The following is a 13,123-nucleotide window of genomic DNA, read 5'->3' as shown; positions in this document are numbered from 1 at the left end:
AGTTTAAGGCATATTTTAAATGTTTTATATGTAATAAGTCACTTTTCCTCACCACAACTCTAACCAAAAGGTTCCATTATTAACCCCATTTCACAGATTAGGTATCAGAAGCACAAAGTTAAATGTCATTTCCAAGAACACAGCTGTCTCCAGTGACCGTGCTTTTAATTATAGTTGACCCTTGACCAACACAGAGGTTATGAGCAGACATCACATGCAGTTAAAAATCCATGTGTAATTTTTGATTCCTCAAAAATTGAACTACTAGCAGCCTACTGTTGACTGGAAGCCTTACTGATAAAATAGTCGATTGATACATATTTTGTATGTTATATGTATTGTTATATATATATTGTATTCTTATGATAAAGCAAGCTAGAGTAACTAAAATGTTATGAAGAAAATCTTAGGAGGAGAAAATACATTTACAAAGTATATTGAAAAAAAAAAAAAAATATATATATATATATGTAAGTGGACCCACACAGTTCAAACCCATGTTGTTCAAGGGTCAGCTAAACTACGCTGAACTTCCTCTCTTGGCTTATTGTTCCAATATCTTTGCAAATCTTTCTGAAAATACAAATTCAATTCTTTTAGCAGATTTTGTTGTTGTTGTTGTTGTTGTCATTGTTGTCTTTATTACCTCTTTCCCTTCAAGACTAGAATATGTTTCTATTACCTCTTCTCTAATCTGTTAACTAGGTCGAATGCGTTAACGTGAACACACCAAGGACTATTGCTTATTAAATGAAATGCAGAAACCGCTACCAGGACCGGTGGGTTCCTCTAGGACTGGCCCCTACCTCTGTCCAATCTTATCTCCTTTCGCCCTTTGCTTGTGATGCTGCTGCCTTCCTGGCTTTCCTTTTTCTTTTTGACTCCTCTAAACCCTTGCCCTCTACGTGGAAGTTATATTTGTCATTCTCTCTGCTTGGAATCCTTTTCTCCTGGTTCTTTGCTTGGCTGGCTTTTTATCATCCTTCCAGTTTCTGCTCACATGTCAGCTTCTCAGAAAAGATCCCTGACCTTCCAATCAAAGGGAACTTCATCTCAACACCCTGTTTCAGTGATAGTTCTTACCACACTCCTTGATGGACAGGCTAATTTCTTAGTTTACTTGTTTATTTTTATCTCCTGATCTAGAAAGTTACGGCAGGAACTTCATGTGCTTTAATCACCACTCACTACCCCATGCATCTAGCCCTCTGCCTGGAATAGATGTAACTTGATTTGAACTTAAGTTAAATTGCTATAAGCATCACTGCTCAAATGACTAGTGTTCCTACTTAACTAATTAAAACATAATAACCCGCTCATACCAATTTGAATAGATAAGGAGAACGAGGGTAGTAGAAGGGCAGAAGCATTTTACAATTTATTGAGACCCCATTTTGCATTTTGAGAAAATCCACAATTAAAATATTTATTCTCTTATCTATAATACCTAACATTGTATTTTAAAATGAGACTGGCTTACTGCAGCTGCAGATTTACTGAGCATAAGGTTTATGTTTCTTCTCCTTTTCTTTATGTACAGTTGTGTTCTAATTAAGGACAATATCTTATGCTAGCTGCCTTTGGGATATGTCCCATTGATCAAAGATGAGAAACAAATAGGTGACATTTACAAGGACTCCAAGTTACATACGTTTGTTCATACGAAAAAGAGACCAATTTAAAGTCACAAAGTGTGGTAACTAATGGTCTTCAGCTGGGCAACCTTCAGAAAAGTACAATTTTGATTAGAATATAATTTACTTTTCTGTAAGTAATGGAGAAAAGATGGACTCATCAGAGAATACAGGAAAGAAAATGGGGAGGCAGGGTAATAGAGAGAGCAGCTTTTAAGTGAAGAAATTGGAAATACAAACCTTGAGAAAATCCTTCAGTTAATACACATACATATTGCAAAAATACAGTCTTTGAAGCCATTGCTGTTTTAAGGGCAATTTTGTTAAGGCTAATAGATAAACCAAATAATTTAATATCTAAAGTAAAATAGCTCCATAATAATATGGCAATACCTTTGGCAACTACTCCTAGACATCAAGCAATTACATAAAAAAGACTCCAAGCCTTCTCTTTTACATAGCTACTAATTAGTTTAGGAGATAATTTTTGTTTTTCCAAATTTCTGAAATTTAATTTCTCATCCTAATGAATGGCTTCAAATATAAAGCTAATGTAATTAAAAAAATATTGCCCAGACCCTATCTTTTTAAAGGTTATTGGAAATCCCACTTCAACTATACTAGTCAGGCTAGAGTTCCCTTTCTTCCCCTCAGAAGGTAGGAGATTTATTCCTGGGAGAGGGGAGGAGGAAGGGTGTGGATTTGGGCAGACCAGACCAGCAAAGAACAACTGTGAGGAGACAGACTGAGAACAGGAGGATTAATTGAATAGTTACACGCTGAACAGTATGTCCCTCCCCACCGCCTCTAGTTCCTTTCCTTGCCTGGCTTAAATAATATAGGCAACTAAGCTTATTAACAGCACACACACACACACACACACACACACACACACACACACCAGCACACACACACACACACACACACACACACACACACACACCAGCAGCAGCAGATCACTAGAAGAGTCACATCTAGAGAAACTTCATGGGTTTAGACAAGATCTACAGATTTCTATATTATCCAAAGAGAACAAAGCCTAAAAGAGAAACTCAAGAGGAGAGCAACACTAAAAGAACAGATAGAAAAAAAATATAAAATTCAAGAAAAAAAAAAAGAAGACAGGGATGGGGAGAGAGAGAGGGAGAAAGGAAAGAAGGGAAGGAGGAAGGGAGGGAGACAGAAGAAGGGAAGGGGGAAAAGGGGAAGAGAGGCAGAGGGAGGAATGGAGGGAAGACAGGAAGGAAGGAAGAAAAGGAGGGAGGGAGGATGAATGAACAAGCCAGAGAGGCAGTAGAAGCGCTAGGGAAGTAAAGCATAATGATTCATAAACCAAGACAAGACAAGATGACACTGTCTAGTGTCAACTGTTGAGGGGAGGTTAAAACAAATGAGAATGGAAACATGCTCATGGAATGTCAGCACCTTTGTGTGTGTGTGTGTGTGTGTGTGTGTGTGTGTGTGTGTGTGTGTGTGTGTGTTTGCTTTGTCTTGCAACCTTTACAAGAGCATTTTCATTAGCGTAGTGTGAAGGGAAGCCAGGTTGTGGGTAGGAGAATGAGTGGGAAATGAGAATAATCAGGAAAGTTATGTAGGCAGTTCTTTCAATATGTTTAGCTTTGAAGGAGGTAAGAAATTTGGGGAAATGTTGGAGTTGCTGTAAAGGGTGGAGAGTTGGAGTGAGTGAGGTTTAGTTGGCTGGTTGGTTGTATTAGCTATATTGTTTTTAGGGAAGAGGTTGTGGCCATCTAAGTCCTCATTGAAAGAAGCAAGGAGAAACGAAGTTGACCAAAAGGGAGGGAGGGGAGAGAGAGAGGGAGAGGGAGAGGGAGAGGGAGAGGGAGAGGGAGAGAGAGAGAGAGAGAGAGAGAGAGAGAGAGAGAGAGAGAGAGAGATTAATGAAGTTAGATTATGGAAGGAGACAGAACTAGAGCTCAGATGGAAAGAACAGTCCATGCAAGAGGACAAGCCCTCTTCTAATTATGCACAAGTCGAAGAGACATGGGAGAGAGTTACAGTCACAAGTAGGTTTGCAGGCTTTGTAGCAGGAGGGCAAAGGTGATCCTTTCTCAAATTTCTGTTTTCTCTGTGAAGTAAGTAGTGAGGTTATATGTGGAGAACGGGAACAATAAGGAAAAAGAGTCAGAGATTTCAGAACAGTCAGGATGGAGAAGAGAAGCAGGAATTGATAAAGAACTGGCAAAATTGCCAATGTTTGAGTTGAGATTGGAGGCTGACTTAATTATGTCCTGAATAAGTTTCAATGTGTGATATTTCCATAGTCCGAAGTATTAAAAGGTGGGCAGTTTGATCAATGTTTCACCAGACAGGTACAATGGTGGGAGAATGAAGTAAGGGTTTTGAGATGTTTGTAAGTGTGGTAGAAATAACCAACTATTGATTCAAACTTAATAGAGAAGGAAATGAATGCAGGATAGAACTGATAAAAAAGTCATGAAAAAGTCTGTGGATCAGTGGTCAAATGAGGTAGGAGAATTGGTATATTTCAAGTAAAGTGAATAGAAAATAAGGATTTTCATACACCTTCATTCACCTAGAGATCATCCTCGATTCCTCCCTTATCCCCATATCTACTCCATAAGCAAATCTTGTCAGCTGCACAACTCAAGTATTTCCTGAACCTGTGCACTTTTCTCTGATCCTCTGCTGACACCCTTGTCTAATACACGATCAGACCACCGTGACATCTGCTACCAGATGTCCTGCTCCTGCTCTTGTCTCCATGGTTCTTTCATAACGCTGTCTCTACAGAATAGACAGAGACTGCCCTGCTCTGAGTTCACCACTCCCTCAAGTGCTCCAAATCACACTTTGAATAAAATCTGAATTCCTTACCAAGGCCTCCAAGACTCTAGACCATCTCTCCCTGCAGACCTTCCTGATTTTTGTCTCCTACCACATGTAAAACTGACGAGGAAGTCAATGCACTGAGAGACCAGGATGCTGGATGTGTCATTTGTGTAGCACGGAAGTCACGTAGAACATGAGAGAGGTATGATGCAATGAAAAGCTCCCAAAGACTTGGACTTTTAATTATTCGACAATTCATTTTCATAAAATACTTAAATAAATTAGGAAAGGAATAGTACAATAAACCTTTAAAGATATGAAGTACAACTTACATTTGTAGCCCCTGCAAATAGCACATTTCCTTATACAGCAGGCACCCAGTGAATTTCGTTTGGCTGAATAAATTCACGAATGTATAAACACAGAGGTTTTATAAAACAGTTGTACTAGAGTGTGCTGTTCTTCCCTGCTATGCATCTATCCCCTCTGATTTTGCTTTGGGAAATAACTCAGTCTTCACTTCATGAAGTCTCACTAGAACTGTCAGCCAAGAAGTCCCACCCACTCCTGACATGTGGCTCAGTTTAAGCCAATCACATTCTGGGAATTTCAATCTTGAACAGAATGATGTTGAGACAGGAAAACTGCTGGAGCTAGTTCATGTTAATGGTAACACACCAAGAAGATTTTCCCTTAATTCTTGTTCCCTAAATCCTTGGGTCACCCTGCTTTCTTTGTGTTTTGACAGATGGTTCTTTGACTTTTCCTTCACTTGTGAGCTGCATCATAGATGTCTAATAATTTTGGGGGTTGTAAGTTCAACAGAGTCCTTTTCTCATGCTTGCAACTAAAGAACACTAAAGATAATCTGGAACTCTAATACAATCAGGAGAAAGCGTATTTATTTTAATAACTATTGAGTACTGCTATGTGCAAAACACAATAGCAGGTGCTAAAAATATTCAAAAGTCTTTGAGAAACAGTTTTTGTGTTCAAGCAACTTAAAGGTTTTTGGTTTTTTTAAGAGAGATAAAGAAGATTATTAAATAACTTTAATACAAGATAAAATGAGGTTAGTGGAATGAGAGATACAGATGAAATGCCAAAGAAATTGAGGAAAGGGATCTCTCCAGTTGGGACAATTATGGTAGAGCCAACATTTGGCCTACACTTAAGATTTGGGTATGCTGACTTAGGAATTGCATCCAGATCAGCATAAACAGTATAGAGAGATGGAAAGCATGAAGTGTGATGGTCCGTGAGTAGATCCGTCAGCTATAGCAGAGGGTTCACGGAGGACATTAATGGACAATTAGGTTGCAAATAGTGGATTGGAGCTGGAAAGCCTGGCTAAGAGAAATCTGACTTGGATTTTGTAGGCAACAGAGAGTCAAAAACACTATTTGTACAGAGTAGTTTGGAACATCAAGGCTTGCAAAATCATACATGACATGCTGGAGCAAGGTAAAAAAACAAATTCAAAAGACAAATTTACAAGGTATTGTGATAGTCTAATCAAGGTATAAGTAGTACCAGAATGAAGAAAATGTCAAATATTTTCCAATTGATGAGGGAAAGAAAGGCAAGAACCAACAAAGACAGTGAGGCCTTGAACTGAATAAGCTGCTGAAATTGGTATAAAAAATTCCACAGCTCTATATTCAAACCCTCGTTTCTCTCCTGAGTCTCAGGCATCCACCTCCAGCTGCCCACGCAGTATCTTCACTTGGATAGACAGTATTATCTTAAACTATCATGTCTCCCTTTATCCTCTACCACTGTCACCTCCCTTATTTTTTTCTCAAACTTAGAAACATCTCTGCACCTTCCTGTCCTTCAGCTCCCACCCATCTCTACATCACATCAGTTAGAAAAGACCCTTCTTCACTCGTGCCTGGTTTACTGCAGCCTCTTTCTGATAAATCTCCTTTTCCCCATTTCACCCTAGTACATAGCAGGACATTGATAAACTAGACCTAAAGTTAATAAATTAATCTGGTAAACACAGCTTTCACTGCCATATAGACCTGCTGAAACACTTAGAAAATATGTTATTTCCATGCTCAAGAAATTATAATGGATCCTATTTGCTCCAAAATTTGGTGGGTGTGAACTAGTCAATTCTTTTTGACTTCTCAAGGTCCCCATGGTATCTACATATGTATGTGTGCATGTGTATATGTGGGGAGTGTAAAGTGGGTGTGTGCACACACTAACAATAGAGCCAAAGGAGATAAGGGACAGAAGACCAGGGCTTCTCTGTAAGGAAGGCCATATTCCCCAATGAGACATCACCTTTTACTTTCCAATTCTGAGGAGCTGGGGTGGGGAAAGAAGGAGATTGAAGAGGCAGCTGCTGTACTTGTATCTAGTATGGCAACCTCTGGAAAGTTAAAATCCTCTGTATATCTGTTCATGTATTCAGATCCTTGATTTAGAGTTTTCTATCAATTGAACTCATTCATGGAATGTCCAGGTTTAATCCATATTATTCCAAAAGGAAAAACCCTGTCTACCAGTAGATGCTTAAAGAATAATGATTCAGTTAAGTAACTGCAGGTCGCTAGACATCTGAAAATCATCCAAACACTAGAAAAGAACTAGATTCATTCTGGTAGACAAGAGATAACCAACGGTAGTTTAATATGATTTTAGTATATACTTAAAGCTTTCTTAGAGATTGACTACCTAAGAACAAGAAGAAATAATCTCAGTGTCTCCAGCCTCAGTTGAATACTCATTTAAAACTGTATTTTCAAAATAGTGTGTCATCCCCTTTTATGGCTGTCTTTGAGGGAACAAGGGCTTCACTTGGTGGTGTTGCTCAGGTGTGGTCCTGTCTGAATTCAGGTTGACAGACAAGATGGGAAGAGAGTGCTAGGTTTCTTAGTTCAAAGCCCAGGTCCCTGCTATCTTGCTGCAATTCAGTGCACTCAAGGACAGGGTGAAGAGGCAATGGCAATGTTCCCAAATGTAATGAGTTCAGAATGAACACAGATTTATGGGTGTTTTACACTGGCACTGTTTGCAGTGGGAGTCGGAGAATAGGAAGACAAATGTGTTTGTTGTAAGATAAAGAGTTTACCGGAATACATTAATTTAGTAATTAAGAGTTGAAGTATTGTCTTTTAAATGTAGCATAGATTTGGAGATACAGTTTTTACAAAGTCTTGCAATAGATTCTTAATAGGCTCAGGATTGAGCCTGTGGTTCATTACTTAAATGTCTCCATGTCGGCAGTTTCTGACTTCATCGTTATTAAAAATTTGGCATTGTTTCAAACATCTGGGCTGTTTTAACACAAAAATGAAAGCCACAATGGAAATTGTGACCAAAGCCACTTTTTCATGTTAAAAAAAATGTAGTAGATATTTGACTAGAGCATCTAATTGTTATTTTTCATTCTGCTTTTTGAGACTTGTTCTTTTATCTGATCACCAAAACATAATTCATCAGAATCACAAGGATGAATTTCACTACAGATGAATTTCATTCTAGGGAAAAAGAAACATCTCACTATGGCTGTGATACACTTGATCTATACTGCTTTTGCATGTAAATTTATGTTTTGTGATAATAAAGCTGCTATATATCTCTTTTTTCAGTCAAAATTCCTTAAGGCTAATATTCATTCATTTATTTACTCAGCAAGTATTTATTGAGTGTCTAGTATATGCCAGGGGCACTGATATTCAATGATTAGCATAAATATATCCCAGGCTTCAAAATTATATGTAGCATGTATTATTGAAATTCTTGACTCAGTAATGAGCAAACAAAGTCAATTTATTCTTATGAATGTATATATTCATAAGAATTCATTTATGTTATATATGAATTTGTATATATTATATATTCCGTATATATGTGAATACACACACATATACCAGGTCCTCTAGCACGGTATGGTAAGAGGAGCAAGCCATAGCCCAAGCTTTATTGAGCTCAGCTGGGCCACCTACCAATGATTCACTGGGCTACAAAGGCAAGCCAGCCTCCAGGATGTCAATACCAGCAGCAGCTGAGATCAGAGCTCTAAGGATACCTACACTTGGAGTCAGCTGCTGGTATTGTCTATACACACACACACATACACACACACACACACACACACACACGTATGTATATGAATAAATGACCTTTGTATTTGAGCATAACTGAGAAAAGAATATCAGGAATACATGTTAACATATAATTATGATTGAATAAATTACTGGGTAATTAGTTGTCTAATGTCTTTCTTACCTGCTGAAACACAAATTCCCCTAAAGAAGGGACCATGTCTTTTCTATTCATCACTGTAGGCCCAGTAGAGTGCCTTGAGTTTAGTAATCACTCAAAACTGTTTTATTTTTGTTGATGAATAAATAGTGTAATATCTTCTGTTGGGGAACAGTGAAGGAAGAATAATTCTGAAAGGAAAGATCAGAGACCTGGAGCTCAGATGAGAAATCTAGACCCTGGCTATTGACTAGGATTGTATTTTGAAACTTGGGATCAAATAAGATTGCACAGGAAGAGAGAATAGAGTGAGACAAGACCAGACAAAATCATAGAAATGATACTTTCAGCCTAATACAAAAGATAAAAGAGTAAAGAAATCTGGGGCAACCAAGAGGAGGTACTCACCTAGGGGTGTGTAGGACAGGTTATAGTTATCTAGGAAAAGGAACGTGAAAAGGAGTTAGGAGGATGGCCAGGGTGTGTGTGTGTGTGTGTGTGTGTGTGTGTGTGTGTGTGTGTGTGTGTGTGCATATAGCAATTTGCAAGAAGCGAAGTGCCAGGCAGAGGATAAGACAGACAGCAAGACCGAGAGTGCTGAGCCAGATGTGCATTTTAGAAGAATCTTAAGTGGATTCTCAGGAAGTACTGTGGAAGCTGGATTTAAAGGAGACATGACTGACAGCAGGGAAGAAGCTAGATAGTGAAAGTTCTATTGAAATAAATGGTGGGTAGAAGGAGACACAGGATCCAGAACATTGAGTAATTCCTATAGTAACCCCTTTAGTAACTTCGGCAAATATTTGCTGAAAGAATGAAAGAAGGAGGCAATCGATCAATCAACCAATGCATCAATGAATTAAGGACACATCTTCCATCGATGAGGTTACACAATTTGAAGAATAAAGATGGAATTGCTGATTGTTTTAGGGATGAAAAAGAACAATTTAGATATCTTAAACAAAAGGAAAAATATTTTTAAATAGTCACACATGCAATGTAAATCACCTACAATAGCAGCCCCCCACACATTGTTGTAATGCCGTGGAGCAAAGTAGTTAGGGCCTACTCTTGTGTCTACAAAAAATATTCAAAAGCTTGAAACTACTATATAGATCAAATTTTGTTTTCTTGTATTTGTGAAATTTTTACTTGTATTTGTGACATTTTTGATCTAATGGCTGAGACTACTGAATTTTATTTATAGTCAGATCCCTAAAATAACATTTAATCCAAACTTCTAGTTATAATACTCATCTCTTAATAGGTATAATTGACCATAACCCTACGTTACTGTAAATGTCATCACAGTCTACAAGGCAACCCCACGTTCAAGCCATGTTCCTTGAGTTTGGCTGGTTTAGAATCCTTGTTGTGTTGAACGGCTATTTTGCTTTCATTAAGGTATTCACCTTTATCACCAACCTACAACCAGAAAAATCCACCCTGTTCTAAGACCCAGTGTGGGGACAGAGCCCCAGAGAGCAGTTTCCAGGCTCTCAGCCTCACGTGGAGGGGTGCTGGCTCGGGTAGTAGATGGCCGTCAGCTGTGGCTGGTTGGCCGTCAGCTGTAACCATTGAGCCCTTGGCCACTAATATAAATGCCACTTCTATGGAGGAGAGTCGAGGAGAGTCGGTCGGTTGGCAGCAAAGCGGACAGCAGGTCACACGTCGTGTGAACCCAGCCTCCAGTGAGACCTAGTCATAGTGGTATGACTACTCCCAAGCCTCCAGTGAGACCGTAGTGATATGACTCCCCTACCTATGGCTTCGTAGGTGTTCCTTTTTGGCCTCACCACATCCTGCATTCTTATGTGGGGAGCGGGAGCAGAGACTCCACAGGCCATCCCGCACGACACCCAGAAAAAGTAAAAATACAACACAAAGTCATGTAGTTAGGGAGTGAAGGAACCAGGAGAAAAACTATTTAGTCTTGTTCTTTTTCCAGTACCAAGCACTGCCATTGTGCTCATCAAATTACCGCTTTGAATAAAATTATAATAACTAAAATATAAATACTTAATTATCACCCTTCAAAGCTGCTCAGGAATCTGGCCTGACTTCAGACATGAAAATATCTGTACTTTATTAATATTGCATCATACAAATGAGCATTTATTATGCATAGCACTTCATAGCTTTGCTCTTTTAGAAGTTTTTAAAACTTCCTTTAAAAGCAGATGCCATTTTCTGCCCTTTCTTTTTGGTAAAAGATTGTTTCATCAAAGATAATGAGAAGTATCCCCTTGAGGTGCCAAGCCTCATTTTCCCTTCAGATAGAGGCACACATCAGAAGCATATTTCAAGACTTTAAATTACTTGATCAAATAGCTTGTGCATAGTGCATAATTGTTGGTTGGCTGGTTCGTTAGTAGATTTGTTGATTAATTGAAAGATAAATTGAATACATTTATAACTCTAGGTAAGATTAATGAAATGAAATATGGTTGGTGACCAAATATAAATAAACTGGAAATGAGCAGTCATGGAATCTCAAGTTTTGAAACTTTCACTTTTAGAAACCGAAACCTTCTTAAAAGTTTAATTTGAATTTATAATGTGGAATAATGCTTGAGATGGCACCTAAAAGAAGAACCACTTAATTTATTCTATGAATATTTGTTGAATGAATGAATTATATGAATATTTCCTTGTTACAACTCTTTTAATTCAAACTCTGATTAATTCTGATTAGTTTTAATTCAGGCTCCAAGATGAACAGAATATAATACCTACAAATCATTATAAGTTGTCTATTCACAAAATTTAATTTTCAGGTGAAATAAAAAACTAGCTTGGAGGGGTAAATTTTATTTAATAAGTTTAGAAGTCATTTTCTGTAAACATTTCATTCAATTATCCACATAGAATCGAAAGCAGGGCAATAGCAATGGCATAGGAGCAAACAGCTTCCTGACACGGTGCTCAGGAAATATGGGTTCTGTCCTTTCCTAACTTGTATAAATCGTTTACTCTGCACTTTAATTCCTCACCTGTTCCTCTATATGCAGAATTCAAGATGTTTTCATTCATTTTATATTAGTTGTTAGTAAAGCACCCCAGGGAAAGATAGAATAAGAAACTTGTACTTTTTTGGTTAAAAGTAGGGAAAATAGGTCCTAAAGACCTGAGAATAATTTGTCCAAAGTTAGGGTCCTCAGAATGAAATCAAGGTCTTCCAAACTGTTGATAAAAGCAAATGAGATGTGAAGGTATGTTGGAAAGCAGCCAAGACCCAAGCACCAGAAGTCTAGTTGTGATGGTTTCTAGTCCCATTTTTGCTATTAGATTATGAACTTCTTGGAAATCTTTTTAAAATCACATAGCCGAGAGGTCTTACATACTTCCTGGCACACACTAGACACACAATAAATGTGTTAGGAGTAAATGAATAAATAAATGGATGCATGAATGGATGAATGTATTCCCTGTGTAGCCATGGGGAATTCACTGAAGCCTTCTAAGATTCAATTTCTCCAGAGAAGATAGGATGATTTCACAGCTCAGTAAGTCTGTAACAGGACCATCAATGGGGTCAGTTTTTCTTCCAAAGTTCAGTGGCTCATCTTGAGTATTATGACGATGTTAAAATTAGTTTCTAAATTCAGCCCTTCTTCCCTTCTGTGGCCATCGCTGACAGCGCCAGCAGCCAAAATGAAGTTCAATCCCTTTGTGACTTCTGACTGGAGCAAGAACTGTAAAAAGCACTTCAATGTACCTTCCCACGTTTGCAGAAAGATTACGTCTTCTCCTCTTTGCAAAGAGTTTAGACAGAAGTACAATGTTCGAGCCATGCCCCCTGAAAAGGATGATGAAGTTCAGGTTGTACAAGGACACTACAAAGGGCAGTAAATTGGCAAAGTACTTACAGGAAGAAACATGTCATTTACACTGAACAAGTGCAGCAAGAGAAGGCTAAAGTTCACGGGGGCATTTACCCCAGCAAGGTGGTTATCCCTAGACTGAAGAAGGACAAAGATCTCAAGATGATCCTTGAATGTCGCCAAATCTTACCAAGTAGGAAAGGAAAAGGGCAAGTATAAGGAAGAAACAATTGAGAAGATGCAGGAATAAAGTAATCCAATATAGAGCTTTCACTAAAAATGGCTAAAATAAAAAATAAAATAAAAAACCCTCTAAATTCAGATATAAAGCGATACTGTGAACAAGTTTGACTATGCCTTCCAAATTTAGCAGCCATAGTACTGTCATTAACATGAATGCTTAATCACTCATCTGTATGTTCATAACTAAACTTTAAATAATATTGAATATATTCATGTGTGAGTTTAGGGAATATTTTTCTTTACTTATGGTAGTAACGTTTTAAAATAGTTTTATTGAAGATTATGAAGATAAGTTTTAAGTAAATGTAGTATAAAAACTATATTTAGTTTCAATATTAGGAAACTCTGTTTTCAATTTCTGGTCAATCAGATTCAAGACAATCAGATTGA

General features: G+C 37.9%; 1 pseudogene; it reads left to right on the top strand.

Moving 5' to 3' along the window:
• Positions 1–12,320: 12,320 nt before the first annotated feature.
• LOC109447504 (large ribosomal subunit protein uL24) lies at positions 12,321–12,740 on the top strand (annotated as a pseudogene).
• Positions 12,741–13,123: the final 383 nt, after the last annotated feature.

Source organism: Rhinolophus sinicus, linkage group LG01 (genome assembly GCF_036562045.2).
Source record: "Rhinolophus sinicus isolate RSC01 linkage group LG01, ASM3656204v1, whole genome shotgun sequence".
NCBI classification, from domain to species: Eukaryota; Metazoa; Chordata; class Mammalia; order Chiroptera; family Rhinolophidae; genus Rhinolophus; species Rhinolophus sinicus.
The sequence above is the reverse complement of the archived record's forward strand: the minus strand, read 5'-3'. Positions and strand labels throughout refer to the sequence as shown.